The sequence below is a fragment of the Lagenorhynchus albirostris genome, chromosome 18, assembly GCF_949774975.1.
Source record: "Lagenorhynchus albirostris chromosome 18, mLagAlb1.1, whole genome shotgun sequence".
NCBI classification, from domain to species: Eukaryota; Metazoa; Chordata; class Mammalia; order Artiodactyla; family Delphinidae; genus Lagenorhynchus; species Lagenorhynchus albirostris.
This window is the reverse complement of record NC_083112.1, coordinates 65,893,138-65,906,050: the sequence shown is the minus strand read 5'-3', so window position 1 is coordinate 65,906,050 and position 12,913 is coordinate 65,893,138.

Below are 12,913 nucleotides of genomic sequence, written 5' to 3'. Positions count from 1 at the left end.
GGGAAATCTGATTTTAGCAGATAAATCGAGTAGGAGGTGTCTTGACAACACTTTCTCATTCGTTCTTTAACTTTACCCCAGAGATACAAACTTATTAATTCCATCAAGATTAAATATTTCCATCAGGATAATAATCTCCAGATCCCATAACTGTGTTATCCCAGTTCTGGAATTTAGGGAAATAATTCTAGGCAAGAAAATATAATGTTACCTGTTCTTTATAGAAAATTATTTATAATTGCAGGACCATTGAGCTCAACCTTAGTATCATACAAGAGAAATGATATGGAAACTGTGCTACTTCCCTGATGGATCACTGATAGTAATAATTATTAAACCCATGTAACAGTAAGAAAAAGGATTTACAGTTAAATTTTAGTAAGAAAACAAGAATATAAAATATTATATATTATATTATAATTTATATTTATATTATAATTTATATATTATATATTATCATATATAATATATAAATATATTATAATATTATATTATAATTTATATATTATAATTTATATTATATTATATATTTATAATACATTTATATAGATATTTATAATATAAATATAATATATATTTATAATTTATATAATATAATTTATATTATATTATATATTTATAATACATCTGTAGCCATGCAGATGTATAAATTATATTTATATTATATTAATAATATATATTTATATTATATTATAATTTATATTATATAATTTATATATAATTTATATTTATAAATATAATGTATATTTATATTATATATTTATAATACATCTGTAGCCGTACAGATGTATAAATTATATTTATATTATATTAATAATATATATTTATATTATATAATTTATATTTATAAATATAATTTATATTATAATATAATATTTATATATTATATTATAATATAATATATAAATATTATATTATAATATAATTTATATTTATATTATAATTTATATTACAGCTTTATAATATAAAGCTATATTATAACTGCAAATTTTAAAATGTATTAATATGGACCAAGATGAGGAAAAAAAAAAAGCCCAAACAAAACTATTTATCAGCAGCTGTTGTTGAATGTTTGGTTGACCTTTCTTTGCTTTTTATTTGTGCTGTGTGCTTACCGTGTAGTCTAATTCTGGAGCAGCTGCTCTATAGAGTAGCAACTGAGAATCTCTGACCTCTAACAGTGCTCCCTAGGTGTGTTTCATGGTACACTAGTTAGGTCTGGGATGTTAAGGCATTCCATGAAAACAACACAAAGCAAAATAAAAAAGGTTTTTGACCAAATGCATGTTAAATCTATTTGCTCTCGAAACTGTCACCATAGGGCTCCTTAGAGCCTTTGATATGCAGAATATTTCGCAGGAGTGGCCGTTCCTTAAGGTTGAGAGCAACAGTGAGGTATGGGATTGAAGCAAAACAGAAAACTAACCTTGGTAGGCACCAGAGGTCTTGTCATTCTTCCTTGTGCTCCACAAGCTGACCTTTTGTGTTCCTTTTCCCCTCATCTCGTGGATGCTCTGGTATCACATAGAATGAATCTCGCAGAAGGGAAATAAATATGCAGCTTTTTCAAGACACCTCAGGCCACAGATGACATCCCCCTGCCCCTCCACAGTGTACACGCAGAGGTGTCCTGTATGACCCGGGTCCTGTCGAGAAAGCTGTGGGTAATTTCTGGTTCTGACTTGAGTTGTCTCTGCTTTGACAGAACGAAGCAAACAGTGCCGCAGTGTTCATAGTGTACTGTGGTAGCCTAGCAATTTCTTTTCCTCTTTTGAGGTCTCTCTTAAGTGTCGCATCTTCTGTGAAAACCTTCCCAACCCCTCCAGGCCAACTAATCCTACTTCTACTTTGTTCCCTTTCCACGTTGCCTTTTGCGAGAGCGCACTGTCCTCTTGGACAATTCTTTGTGTCTTCTCTTCAGCTAGAAGAGCGATTTTCCGTCCTCATTTGTGCCTCAGAATCAACCGGGAACCTTAACACAATACAGATGCCCACAGTACTGTTCCCAGAGTTTCAGTTTCGCTGGGTCTGGGGTGACACCTCGGCAAGGTCTGTTTGGTGACCAGAGAGAGCACGTCAACTCCTCAAGGCCACGTGCAAGTTTTACTTACTGCCGTATTACTAGTGTTTGTCATTAGTGGGCGGGCACAGACTTTTGCTAAATGCCATCGAGAGAAAAAAGAAACGCTTGTTATGCTTTTGCTTAAGCACTGATTGTCTAATTCCTCCTCGTGAGCTAGATTCCTTCATCTGCCATTTTGGTGATGGAAGGATGGCTACCAGAGCGTCCACGAGATGAGGGGAAAAGGAACACAAAAGGTCAGCTTGTGGAACACAGGGAAGAATGGCAAGACCTCTGGTGCCTACCAAGATTATTTTTCTGTTTTGCTTCAATCCCATACCTCACTGTTGCTCTCAACCTTAAGGAACGGCCACTCCTGTGAAATATTCTGCAGTTCAACAGGCCAGGGCCTGGGCTGAGCTGGCCCTCCAATTACTACCCAAAAGGAAGATAGATCAGAGCTTGAATTAGGGCAAGGTGAATGTGGTACTCACCTCAGGGGCCAAAAAAAAAAAAAAAAAAAAAAAACAGTAATCAAGATAAATACTATTTTAATGCAATATTTAAAAAAAACTGAAATGAAAACCAAAAAATCTATGATAAAAAAAATCAACACTTTAACCATATCAGAACTTGAGACAAAAGAAAAAATCGGTAATACTGATTCTTCCTTTATTTAAAACTTGGAAAAGAATGTCTATATGTATATAACGGAGTCACTTTGCTGTACAGCAGAGATTGGCAAAACATTGTAAATCAACCAGACTTCCATTAAATAAAATAAAATTTAAATAAAATCAAAACTTGAGTATTAAGTTCATCATTTTTGCATTAATTTTGATTAATAGGTTGTGTGCGTGCAAACTTTGACTATATGACCAAAAGTAAGGAGAAAAAATCCACTGTTGTGTTTTCATATCAGAGAGATCATTGAAAAGGGAACTACAACAGGACTGTCAGATATAGAAGTGGAACTAAAGATTGCTGAAACTATTTTATGTGAAACATTTTGGAATAAAATGAACTAGGGTGGCACAAGAGATTTACAGGCATTCCTGAAGTATTCCTACCAGTGAAGTTAAACTAGGATGAGGGCGTTTGGGAGGCGGTATTGGCCGTTTTTAGGAAAAATCCAAAACAGCTGAGTCAGCACTAAAGGCCCAAAGCGCCATAGGAGGTAGACGTCATGGTGGGTAAGATCCAGCGACAGGAGATTGTGTTCCAGACACGGAGGGAAGAGGGGCTATGGCGATCTCGACCTCCAGTCAGGGCACTGTCCACTCTCCGCCAGACCTACGAGGCCAATGGACAGGATAGTTGTGACTCACTGGGGCCTCCCTCCTCTCCTACTTAGGAACCCAAGTGTGCACGCAGTAGAAAAATAGATGGGAGCATGAGGACAGGGCTACCCAAAGCCTGGGGACTCAGCGTGGCGCCAGAGCTGGTGGGTTAGGGCTCCAGGTATGGAGAGAGCATGCAGAGCTCTGATGAAGAGTGCTGGCCTGGCAGAGCACCAGAGTACCAAGAGAACTGTCCTGCTCTCAGGGGAGTCAAGGAGAGCTTCCTGTAGAGAGGGAGTTGGCCTCTCTCTGCGTGAGGAATGCTCTTGGCTCCGAGCCCCACCTCCAAGTGGGGGCTGAACACCCAGCCTTCCCTCCCAGAGAACCTGCTGGAAACTCCCATTCAGTCTGAAACTAGGACTCCTGAGAAAGAAAGAGAATAAGAGCTGCGATAGAGGAGATCTTGCTAGGGGAGCGTGAGAAATTCACTTCCTTAAATGCACTGCTTGTTATGCGTAAATGCACTGCTCATGGTCTACAAAATATGGGTGATGCGTAGACATTGCTTGATGTGTGTAGACCATTTTCTCTTGGGGATCAATGTGAAGCATCATTCAAGTTCCCCAAATAAGTGATATGGTCCTGTCTTTCCTCCATTCCCACATATCACATCAGGATGAAAATGTGAGCAGTATTAGATGCCCTTGCAGGGGCTGCAGAGATTCTGCTGAGAGAAGTATGTAGCAGAAAAGGAAAAAACCAAACAGCTATTGGTGGTACATCGTCTGGTGGCAAACTTCCTTCCTAGTGGGATGAGGAAATTTTTTTTCTTGTATCCAGATACCTTGACAAGCTGTTCACGGCCTCGATAGTCAGGGTAAACCAGAGGGACCCACTTTGCTCTGCCTTCTGAAGTGGGAGATGCTGTGAGTTTCAGAAGTCGCTGTGATGGATGAGATGCCCTCGCTGGAGAATGGAGATGAAAGGAGATGTGATAGGGGAGGTTGAAGCAGGGTGAGTGGTTGTGGGGCTTGGGGAGAGAAACCTACCGGGCAGAAACTCGCTCTAGAATCGGGCTGTCCGATGCTCTATTCACAGTTGCCTGCTGCAGGGGCTTTGCTGTCACCTACAGCCCCACCCTCACTCGTCCCACCACCAACTTTTTCAGCAAAAGTCTCTCTAACCGAAAGTGGCTTTCACAAATGGTGCTGTGAAGGAAAAGCACAGCAAACCAGAAGGATTAGTGTTCTGTATTTTGGGTTGAAATACAGTGGGGTGAAAGGGAAATGAAATGAATAGTCACAGAACGGGAGCTACAGGGGAAATTGAGAATGAAACTGAAATAAAACAAGGAAGCAAAAAAGAGAGGAGAAGAAACAAAAGCCCTTGAAATCCCTTGGCCCATGGGAGGTGGGAGATGGAGGGGTCAGGAATGAAGTTCCTTCCTCCTGTGTGGGTGGAGCTCCAGCCACCTCATTTCACTATTACAGTAAAAGGTGCCCCCGTAAGGCTGGCTGAGGTGAGGACTTCCAGGTGACTGACGTTGAAATGAGAGCTTAAACGCCATCGCGTGTCACATAATGGCATAATAGTTTCTTCTCCCAGAATAATAAGAATGCATTTGACAAAAAGCTTTTACATGAGTAAAGAGAACATAATTTCTGAATATTTCATGCAAAATTGCCATAGAATAAAATGATCATTAAATATGTAAATGCTATTAACACATGCTTATTACACTCATAACTCGTCTCTTATATAATCCGATCTCTGTGCCCTCATTTGTCACTTGGTCATGGGCTCCACGAATCAAAATGTGGTGCAGCGTCTCACAAAGAAGCAAGTTGATGAAATGCACAAAAAATATCTCTTTGTCCACTAACAGGAGGTTTCTACGTTTGGCTTTGTTGGTCTTGAGCAGAGGAGGAAAGGTGGCGATCAGCCCCCTACAGAGGATTGATGTGATGCCAGGTGGTAAAGAGCCGTCTAGATGAAAGATAAGCCCAAGTGTCCAATCTCAAGTAGAGACCAGTGGTCTCCACAGGCTCCTTTAATGTAGTACTAAGAAAAGATTAAGAAAAAAATTTTAAATTACCCTTTGTTCATCATAAGTGAGCCAGTTTTCTAGTTTCTCGTGAGGGCTTCCAACGTGGTATTTATTACTTTAAAAATAAAATAAAATGAACCTGGCAAGAGCAGTCTCCCTTATTCTAACCCTCATTACTGTGCATTTTTTTCCACTTTCATTAGAGGAACCAAGGCCTGCTGCTCAAAGCGCAGTCTGTGGACCCACAGCCGTGGCACCACACACAGTATATTCAAGATGCAGAATCTCAGGCCCCACCCAGAGCTACTGCATCAGAGTCTACATCTAAAATTTTTTTAAATTTTATATTGGAGTATAGTTGATTTACAATGTTGCGTTAGTTTCAGGTGTACAGCAAAGTGATTTAGATATACATATACATGTATCTATTCTTTTTCAGATTCTTTTCCCATAGAGGTTATTACAGGGTATTGAATAGAGTTCCCTGTGCTATACAGTTGGTCCTTGTTGATTATCTATTTTTTGTATAGTAGTGTGTATATGTTCATTTTAACAGTGTCCACAGGTGTGTTGTATGCACATCGGTGGTGGTTTTAACGACAGTGTCAATTTGGATAAGCTCGAAAGACATTGCTCCTGGAGGGCCCCCAGTTAGAGTGGCCAGAGAGGAATTTGCAGGAACTGGACAAGATGGAAGTGGAGCCGTTTCCCTCGCTCTCTGAGAATCCTCGTAGCCGCCGCGAGACACACAAGTGCATGTTGCTGGGCCCAGGTTTTCCTCACTCTCCCCCATTCCACACACAGCTCTCCTTTCTGACTGTCAGCTCTGCTAACCAAAGGAACTCCAAGCCCACATCCCGACACAGAGGCAACAGCCTCCCATAGATTCACCAGCATCCCTTCTCCTTCCCGCTGGCATCTGAGATATTCCTGAAAGCTCTGACTTGTCCACACAGACCAAATCTTCGGGAAGTTTCCTCAGTGACTTTCCTTTGATTCTTCAATTCCACTTACTGGACTTACTTACTTCCCAGATCATCTCATGATTATAATAGGTTCAATTCCTAGACTAGACCCCTTGCTCCATATTATTCAGGGTGGTCCTGCTTCCCTGGTGGCACTCTCATTAATGACACATTAAAGTTTGGGAAGCCCTGGTCTACGTTGCGATATGATTAACAAGGAACACTGCAAGTTATCCATTTTAAGCAAGCCCACTGGCCCTATTCCTTAGAGCGTTTATCTGAATGAATTATGTGCTTTTCAAGCAGTGATGTAGGGAGCTTTTGGAGTCTCTGGTAACTGTGTGTGAGTGCCCTTTAGTTGCATTATTACAATTAGTTAAGTGGGGACAGTGCAGCTTGGGGAACCTACTGAAGTCCCTTCAGCTTGGTTGAATGTTTTAGCTCAAAAGATGTGGAAGGTAGGAGTGAGAAGTTCCCACTTTGAACACCTCCTTATCTGATTCTTATGAGTTTTCCTGGTGCATTTCTGAGTGATCAGCTGTGAGTTCTTTGAGTTCTGTATTGACTCCTTCTCTTTCATTTGCAAACAATAGAAACTGACTCAAAACCAGCCTAAGATGGTTAAAAATACTGTTTTTTCTCACTTGACTGATTCTTTTTTTTTTTTTTAGTTAGGGGGAGGAATCAATCTAGTTTCAGGTGTGAATTGATCCAGGGACTTAGTGATGTCATGAGGACTGAGTTTCTTTCCATCCTTCTGCTCTGTATCCTGTGTTGGCCTCATTTCTGGCAGGATTTCTTTCAGTGGCTGCTAGAGAGACTTCACAGCTCTAAGTCCATAGCTCTAAGTCCAATGGAACAAACAAAGAGAATGCCTTCTTTCTGGTCACCTGGGCAAAGATTCTGAGATTAGCCTGATGGGACAAGATGGACTGGCTTGTGTCCCCTGCTTACGCATGACTCATCCACTTGGCCATGAGAAGGGATGCTCTGATGGTCCAGGCCTAGGTCATAGGCATCGGGCCACCCTAGCAGCTGCAGTTGGAATATCGCCACCTGAAGTACCTTACAGTCTTGGGGATTGAGTACCAGTATGGCACAAGGCAGTTCTTTGCAGGGAGAATAGGGAATAGCTATAGGCAGGCACAAATAACCACCACTACTGTACGGAAACTAATAGATAGCTACTTCAGGTCTGTGCTGTAAAACACTTCGGACTTTTTTGTATTAGGTTTTCAGAAAGCAAGTATAATAGGATATCATGGTTTCTAAATTTTTAATTCACTAAGTGTTCATTGTTGAAATTTTAGAAAGTGCAGGAAAGCATAAAATAGGGAGAAAAAAATCACAATAATCTCACCACCAAGAGAAAATCATTGTAATCAGGTAGGTGTGTAAACTTTTTTCCAAGTAACTTACTAAAGAGTATTTTCCATATCATTAAATGTACTTCTACACTGTGTTTTTCAATAGTTGCATAGTTTTCCATTGTATTTTTATATTATTCCACAAGTCTCCTATTGTTAGACCTTTTTTATTGTTTCTAAATTATGAACACTGTGTTTAAAATACTTACTATAAATCTTTGTGACCATCTATAATGATTTCCACAGGATAAATGCCATGCAAAGAACTTGCTGGGTTAAAAGACATGAACGTTTTCCAAATTTCCACCATTTTGCCATCCACAAATGTGTATCAATTTATGTTTCTATCAGATATGCATTTTTCTGCTTCCTCCATGATGATTATTAAAAATATATTTTAAGCTTGCCAATTTGATAAGCAAAAACATGGTCATTGTTTCCTTGGTACCGTTCCATGAAGTTAACACACATTTTTATGTGAATATTGGTGCTTTTATATTTTTTGCTAAACTACTTCTTTAGGTCGCTTGCCCATCCTAAAAATTAGAGTATTTATGTTCCTGATTGTTCTGTTGGACACCTTCTATCCTAGGGATATTACTTCTTTATAATATATGTTAGAAATATATTTCACAGTTTAACACGTACTTTTAAATTATTTTTAATTGAAATTCAGATTTTTCTTTTTTAGACCAAACAATCTTTCTATTTATATAACTTGCCTTTAATACCATTCTTTAAAATGTCTCCTTCACTCCAATAAACAGAAAAAAACAGAAGGAAAAAAAAAAAGGAAATTCCAAAGTCTCTTCCAGGTACTCTGTGCTTTTAAAGAGATATTTAGTTACCGACTGGTATGAATTATACCAGTTCTGCTGCTGTCTCTCCCAATCTCCTTACCCGTGAAGGGATAAGTTGTTGACAACCATTTCTGATGTAAATAATGTTATTTTGCACTGCATTTCCCATATGAATTTGGGTTTCTTTTCATTTGGATCATTTGTTTCCAATGATATGTGTGTCTGTTCTAGTCCCAGAAACACAATGTTTAATAACCACTACTTGGTAGTGCATTGTATTTTCTGCAAGTGCAAGTCACCTCTTATTATTTTGATTATGTAAAATTTGACTATTTTATCATTTTTGGGGATACTTTGTGGGATAATTTCATCCCACAAGTTCTTCTGAGATTTTTATTGAAATTGCTTTAAATTTATGAATTAACTTGGGGAAAAATATTTCTTCCCATCCAATAGACTTGCATGTCCCTTTTTTTTTTTCTCCAAGAGCATCATCCCCCATTTTAAGCCCCACAAAACCAGGACACCCCTTGCTCTGACATTTGGAAATCTCATGCCTGGGGCTGTCAGTAGTGCAAAGGCTCATCTTTCTTCTTCCTGGATGACCCAATGATCCTTCTGGCATTGCCAAGGCCTTCCAGTGGAGACTGGGGGCTCCCTGGAAAAGTCTTCGCAGCCAAATGAGATCTGAACTTGGAACTCCAGCCCTGCCGTGAGAAAGAGAGAGAATTAATAGGCCCCTCCTATGGTCTTCGCCTTACAGGAAAGAAGACTATTTGCAGACACTCAGCCGGCAGCATTTTCCTCAAGGAAAACTGGCTAGAACTCACAGTGGCAGAACCGGTCATTTTCTTCCACCTCAGAGCAAATTCTTTTAGAGCAGCAGGAAGTGAAATGGTACTCACACTATCAATTACCCCAGCTGTTTACCTAACGGACTCAGCTGCAGAGACAGCCATTTTCAAGACCAAAGGGATATAATAAGCCCATAGTAACCCTGCAGTAACAAGCACCTCGGCAAACTCATGGTCTGAATTCAGGCGATTACGGTCTAGCTGCCAGGAAGATGCCATCCCATTATTGACTTATAATGCCATATTATTTATTGGGATAATTATGCTTTTCTACCCCCCAGGGGCCCAGAATCAGAGAGAGTAAGCAATTTATTCTTATTCATTCAGCATGTGAACCAATTTCAATCTAGAATAGATCTCTCCAAGATCTAGTACACTATGAGGGGGCATCCTGCAGACTTTCGTCCCTACCCCCAAAGATTACAGGGCCTTAGAAGGCATTGTGTGAATCAGTGGGAACTTGGTTCTCCTAAGTTCAGTGAAACAAATTTCTGTTTTGTCAGAGCAACTGTGCCGGAACGCTCACTCCCCACACCTGAATGTTAGCATCGTGTTCCTGCTCTCTGAGCTCCTTTATAATATTGTACATATATAAATGAAAGTTAAAAGAGCACTGCAGGGCTTCCCTGGTGGCGCAGTGGTTAAGAGTCCGCCTGCCCATGCAGGGGACACGGGTTCGTGCCCCAGTCCGGGAAGATCCCACATGCCGCGGAGCGGCTGCCCCCGTGAGCCATGGCCACTGAGCCTGCGCGTCCGCAGCCTGTGCTCCCCAACGCAAGAGGCCACAACAGTAAGAGGCCCGCGTACCGCAAAAAGAAGAGCATTGCATATATTCCACAGGACCCTGCCCAGGCATTATTATTGCAGCTGAGGAAAGAGAGGTTCAGAGTAGTTAAATGACTTCTCTGGTCTACACAAGTGAATAATTTTCTTTTCACTGAACATAATTCAATTATTTATTTATTTAATTTCCTACCAGGCTCCCATGTCCTTGAAATCAGACATCTTCTAGTTAGATCTCAAATGCCCCAGGCTCTGGTATAGTCCTGATATACAGTGGGAGTTTAATAATTGTCTGCTGAATAGGGAGAAAATATTGGGCTCGAAGTCAGTAAAATGCTGGGATCCAATCTCAGTTCTAATAAATATTAGCCTTGTGAACTTGGGTCTATCACTTTTCTCTGACCTTCTCTTTCCTCATCTCTAAAGTGGAGGTAATGATACCAAATACTACTAAACTTTTCTTCCTCTCCTACAGATTTGTTGTAAGAATTAAACGAAATTTAGTGTAGGAAAGGGTTTGAAATAAATTACGAAGTATAGATAAAATAAAATCCATCTTATTAAATACTTGTTAATGGGAACTGATTAGCTAAGAAGAGACCTTGATGACTCATTGCTTTCATCCCTCTTAGCAGGCAGATCAGAGCTGTTTTCAGGACGTCAGTGTTTACTGAGTCTATCCCAGTGGATCTTTCTTTCTGACCATCTGAGCTCTATGCTCTGGACGACTTTGAGTGTTGCAGAAGGAAGATCTGTGAATACAAAGGCAGAATATTCAGGTTTGATCGTTGTTTTTCCAGCAATAAGCCATGTGATCAAGTTACTTAAACCCTGGGCTTCAGTTTTTATTTTCTTTCCTATAAAGTAGTGACGGTGATAGGGTTGCCGATGGTATATTTGGAGGGAGAGAGTGGGATGGGAGGAAGTTGACGCGATTAGCTCTAAATTATGCTGTAGCTTTATTATTCTGTGATTCTCTGATATGTGTGCTTTGAGGTTTCCTTGTTACGATCAAACTAGAGTTTAGAGAAAGTGGTGCGAATAAGATGGGATGCGAGGGTTGGAGTCGTATGTATAAGCACACAGGGTCACTGATAAAGAATGAATCCAGAATATCAGCTCACCTTCTGCCCTTACAAGAAGGCGTTTTACATATGGCAGTAGGATGTGAATCCTGACCCAGCTTTGGATCTACTTTCCCTGGGGTTAGACTCTGAATCTATCATTAAGTACCGTCTAATTGGATGGCTTCCTCCCTAAGGATCCACTGGTGCTTGGGCGGCCAGGCCAGACTATCAGGACTTGAGATGTTGACTTCTTCAATGGGGGGGCGTGATACCCACGGGGATGTTGTCACAGGCATCTGATGGGACGTTCTGTGACCAGCACAAACTGTTAGCCCACTGCTGTTTTTGTCCTGCTCTGTCCATTACTGCAGCTCTTTCTCCTCCTGAGGTGTCCCCAGCTCCGACCTTCTCCTCCATGTCTCTAATGAGCATTGTCCAGAAGTTGCAATTCTCCTGCCATATCTCTGAGAAATTCATCACCTTTTTCTGGCAGGCTTTGAACTTTGCTGCTTATTCAGAGGGTGGGATCTAAAATAAAACTGGCTTACTTAGCAGTGAGAATAATACAAATTTCATAAAAATCAAAGTCCCATTTTCTCTGTTGTATTTCACGTGAGTTTCATGTGATTCACACGAGTTGCCATATTTTACGCAAAGAAATCGATGCTTCGTGTGGGGAATTAAAAAAACCATGCGTTCACAAAGTTTTCAGTGTCAGCTTTTCCTGTATCAACCATGTTACTGCACCTCCTCAGGACTAGCGAGTTACAGATCCTGCTGAGGCCTGATTCATATTCATGGAAAGAGAAAGCAAGCCTCTTAAGACATCCTTGAACTTTAGAGTGAAGAAAAATACCTTGGGGAGACATTTCAGCACCAGAGTACAGCTCAGAGGCGCCAAATCTATGAGAAAGCTGATGATGAAAGACAAAAACATTTTCTAGTCATGGATTTTATAAGTTAAACCCTGGGGATTAGTCCTTGGTGCTGGAAGGCTGTGAGAAGCACATGGGCAAACAGAGCGATGAGCAACGTTAATGACCTTTCCTATGAATAAAAGAGTTTTATTACTTTGTACCTTTGCTAAGGACAGGGGCCTAAGAAAAGGCAGGTAGGGCAGAGAAAGAGAGTTAGCTGTGACTTCCCTGGTGGAAAATATATTCCCAAAATAATTGCGCTGGGTGCTGGCATGCCACTGGAAGGGACTATGTTTTAAAACTTGTAAAATACTGAGATCCAGACTCAACTGGGGTCTCAGTACTGCCCAGCAGTACTTCTATGTTTTTTTAGACTGCTGTCTTCCATTGTTCAGAGTGGTTATTTCAAGGTTTCTCTACTTATCTCCAAGCACCCCATGCCACCTCCTCCACAGATGCCCCAAAGATGACATTGGGTCCAAGTTCATAGTAAAAGGTAACAACCATCGTGTCAGAACTCCCTTGACTTCTTGCCTGTCACGTTCAGATTTACTGCCACTGGTACCCTGTTAGCCAGCTAGGGCTGCTGTAACAAAATGCCACAGACTGAGTGGCTTCAGTGGCACAAACGTATTGCCTCGCAGTGCTGGAGGCCAGAAGTCCAAGATCAAGGCTTGCTTCCTTCTGAAGTTGCTAGTGAGGGACCTGCTCCAGGCTTCTCTCCTGACTCCTGGTGGTTTGCTGGGCATCTTTTTTTTGTGGTACGCGGGC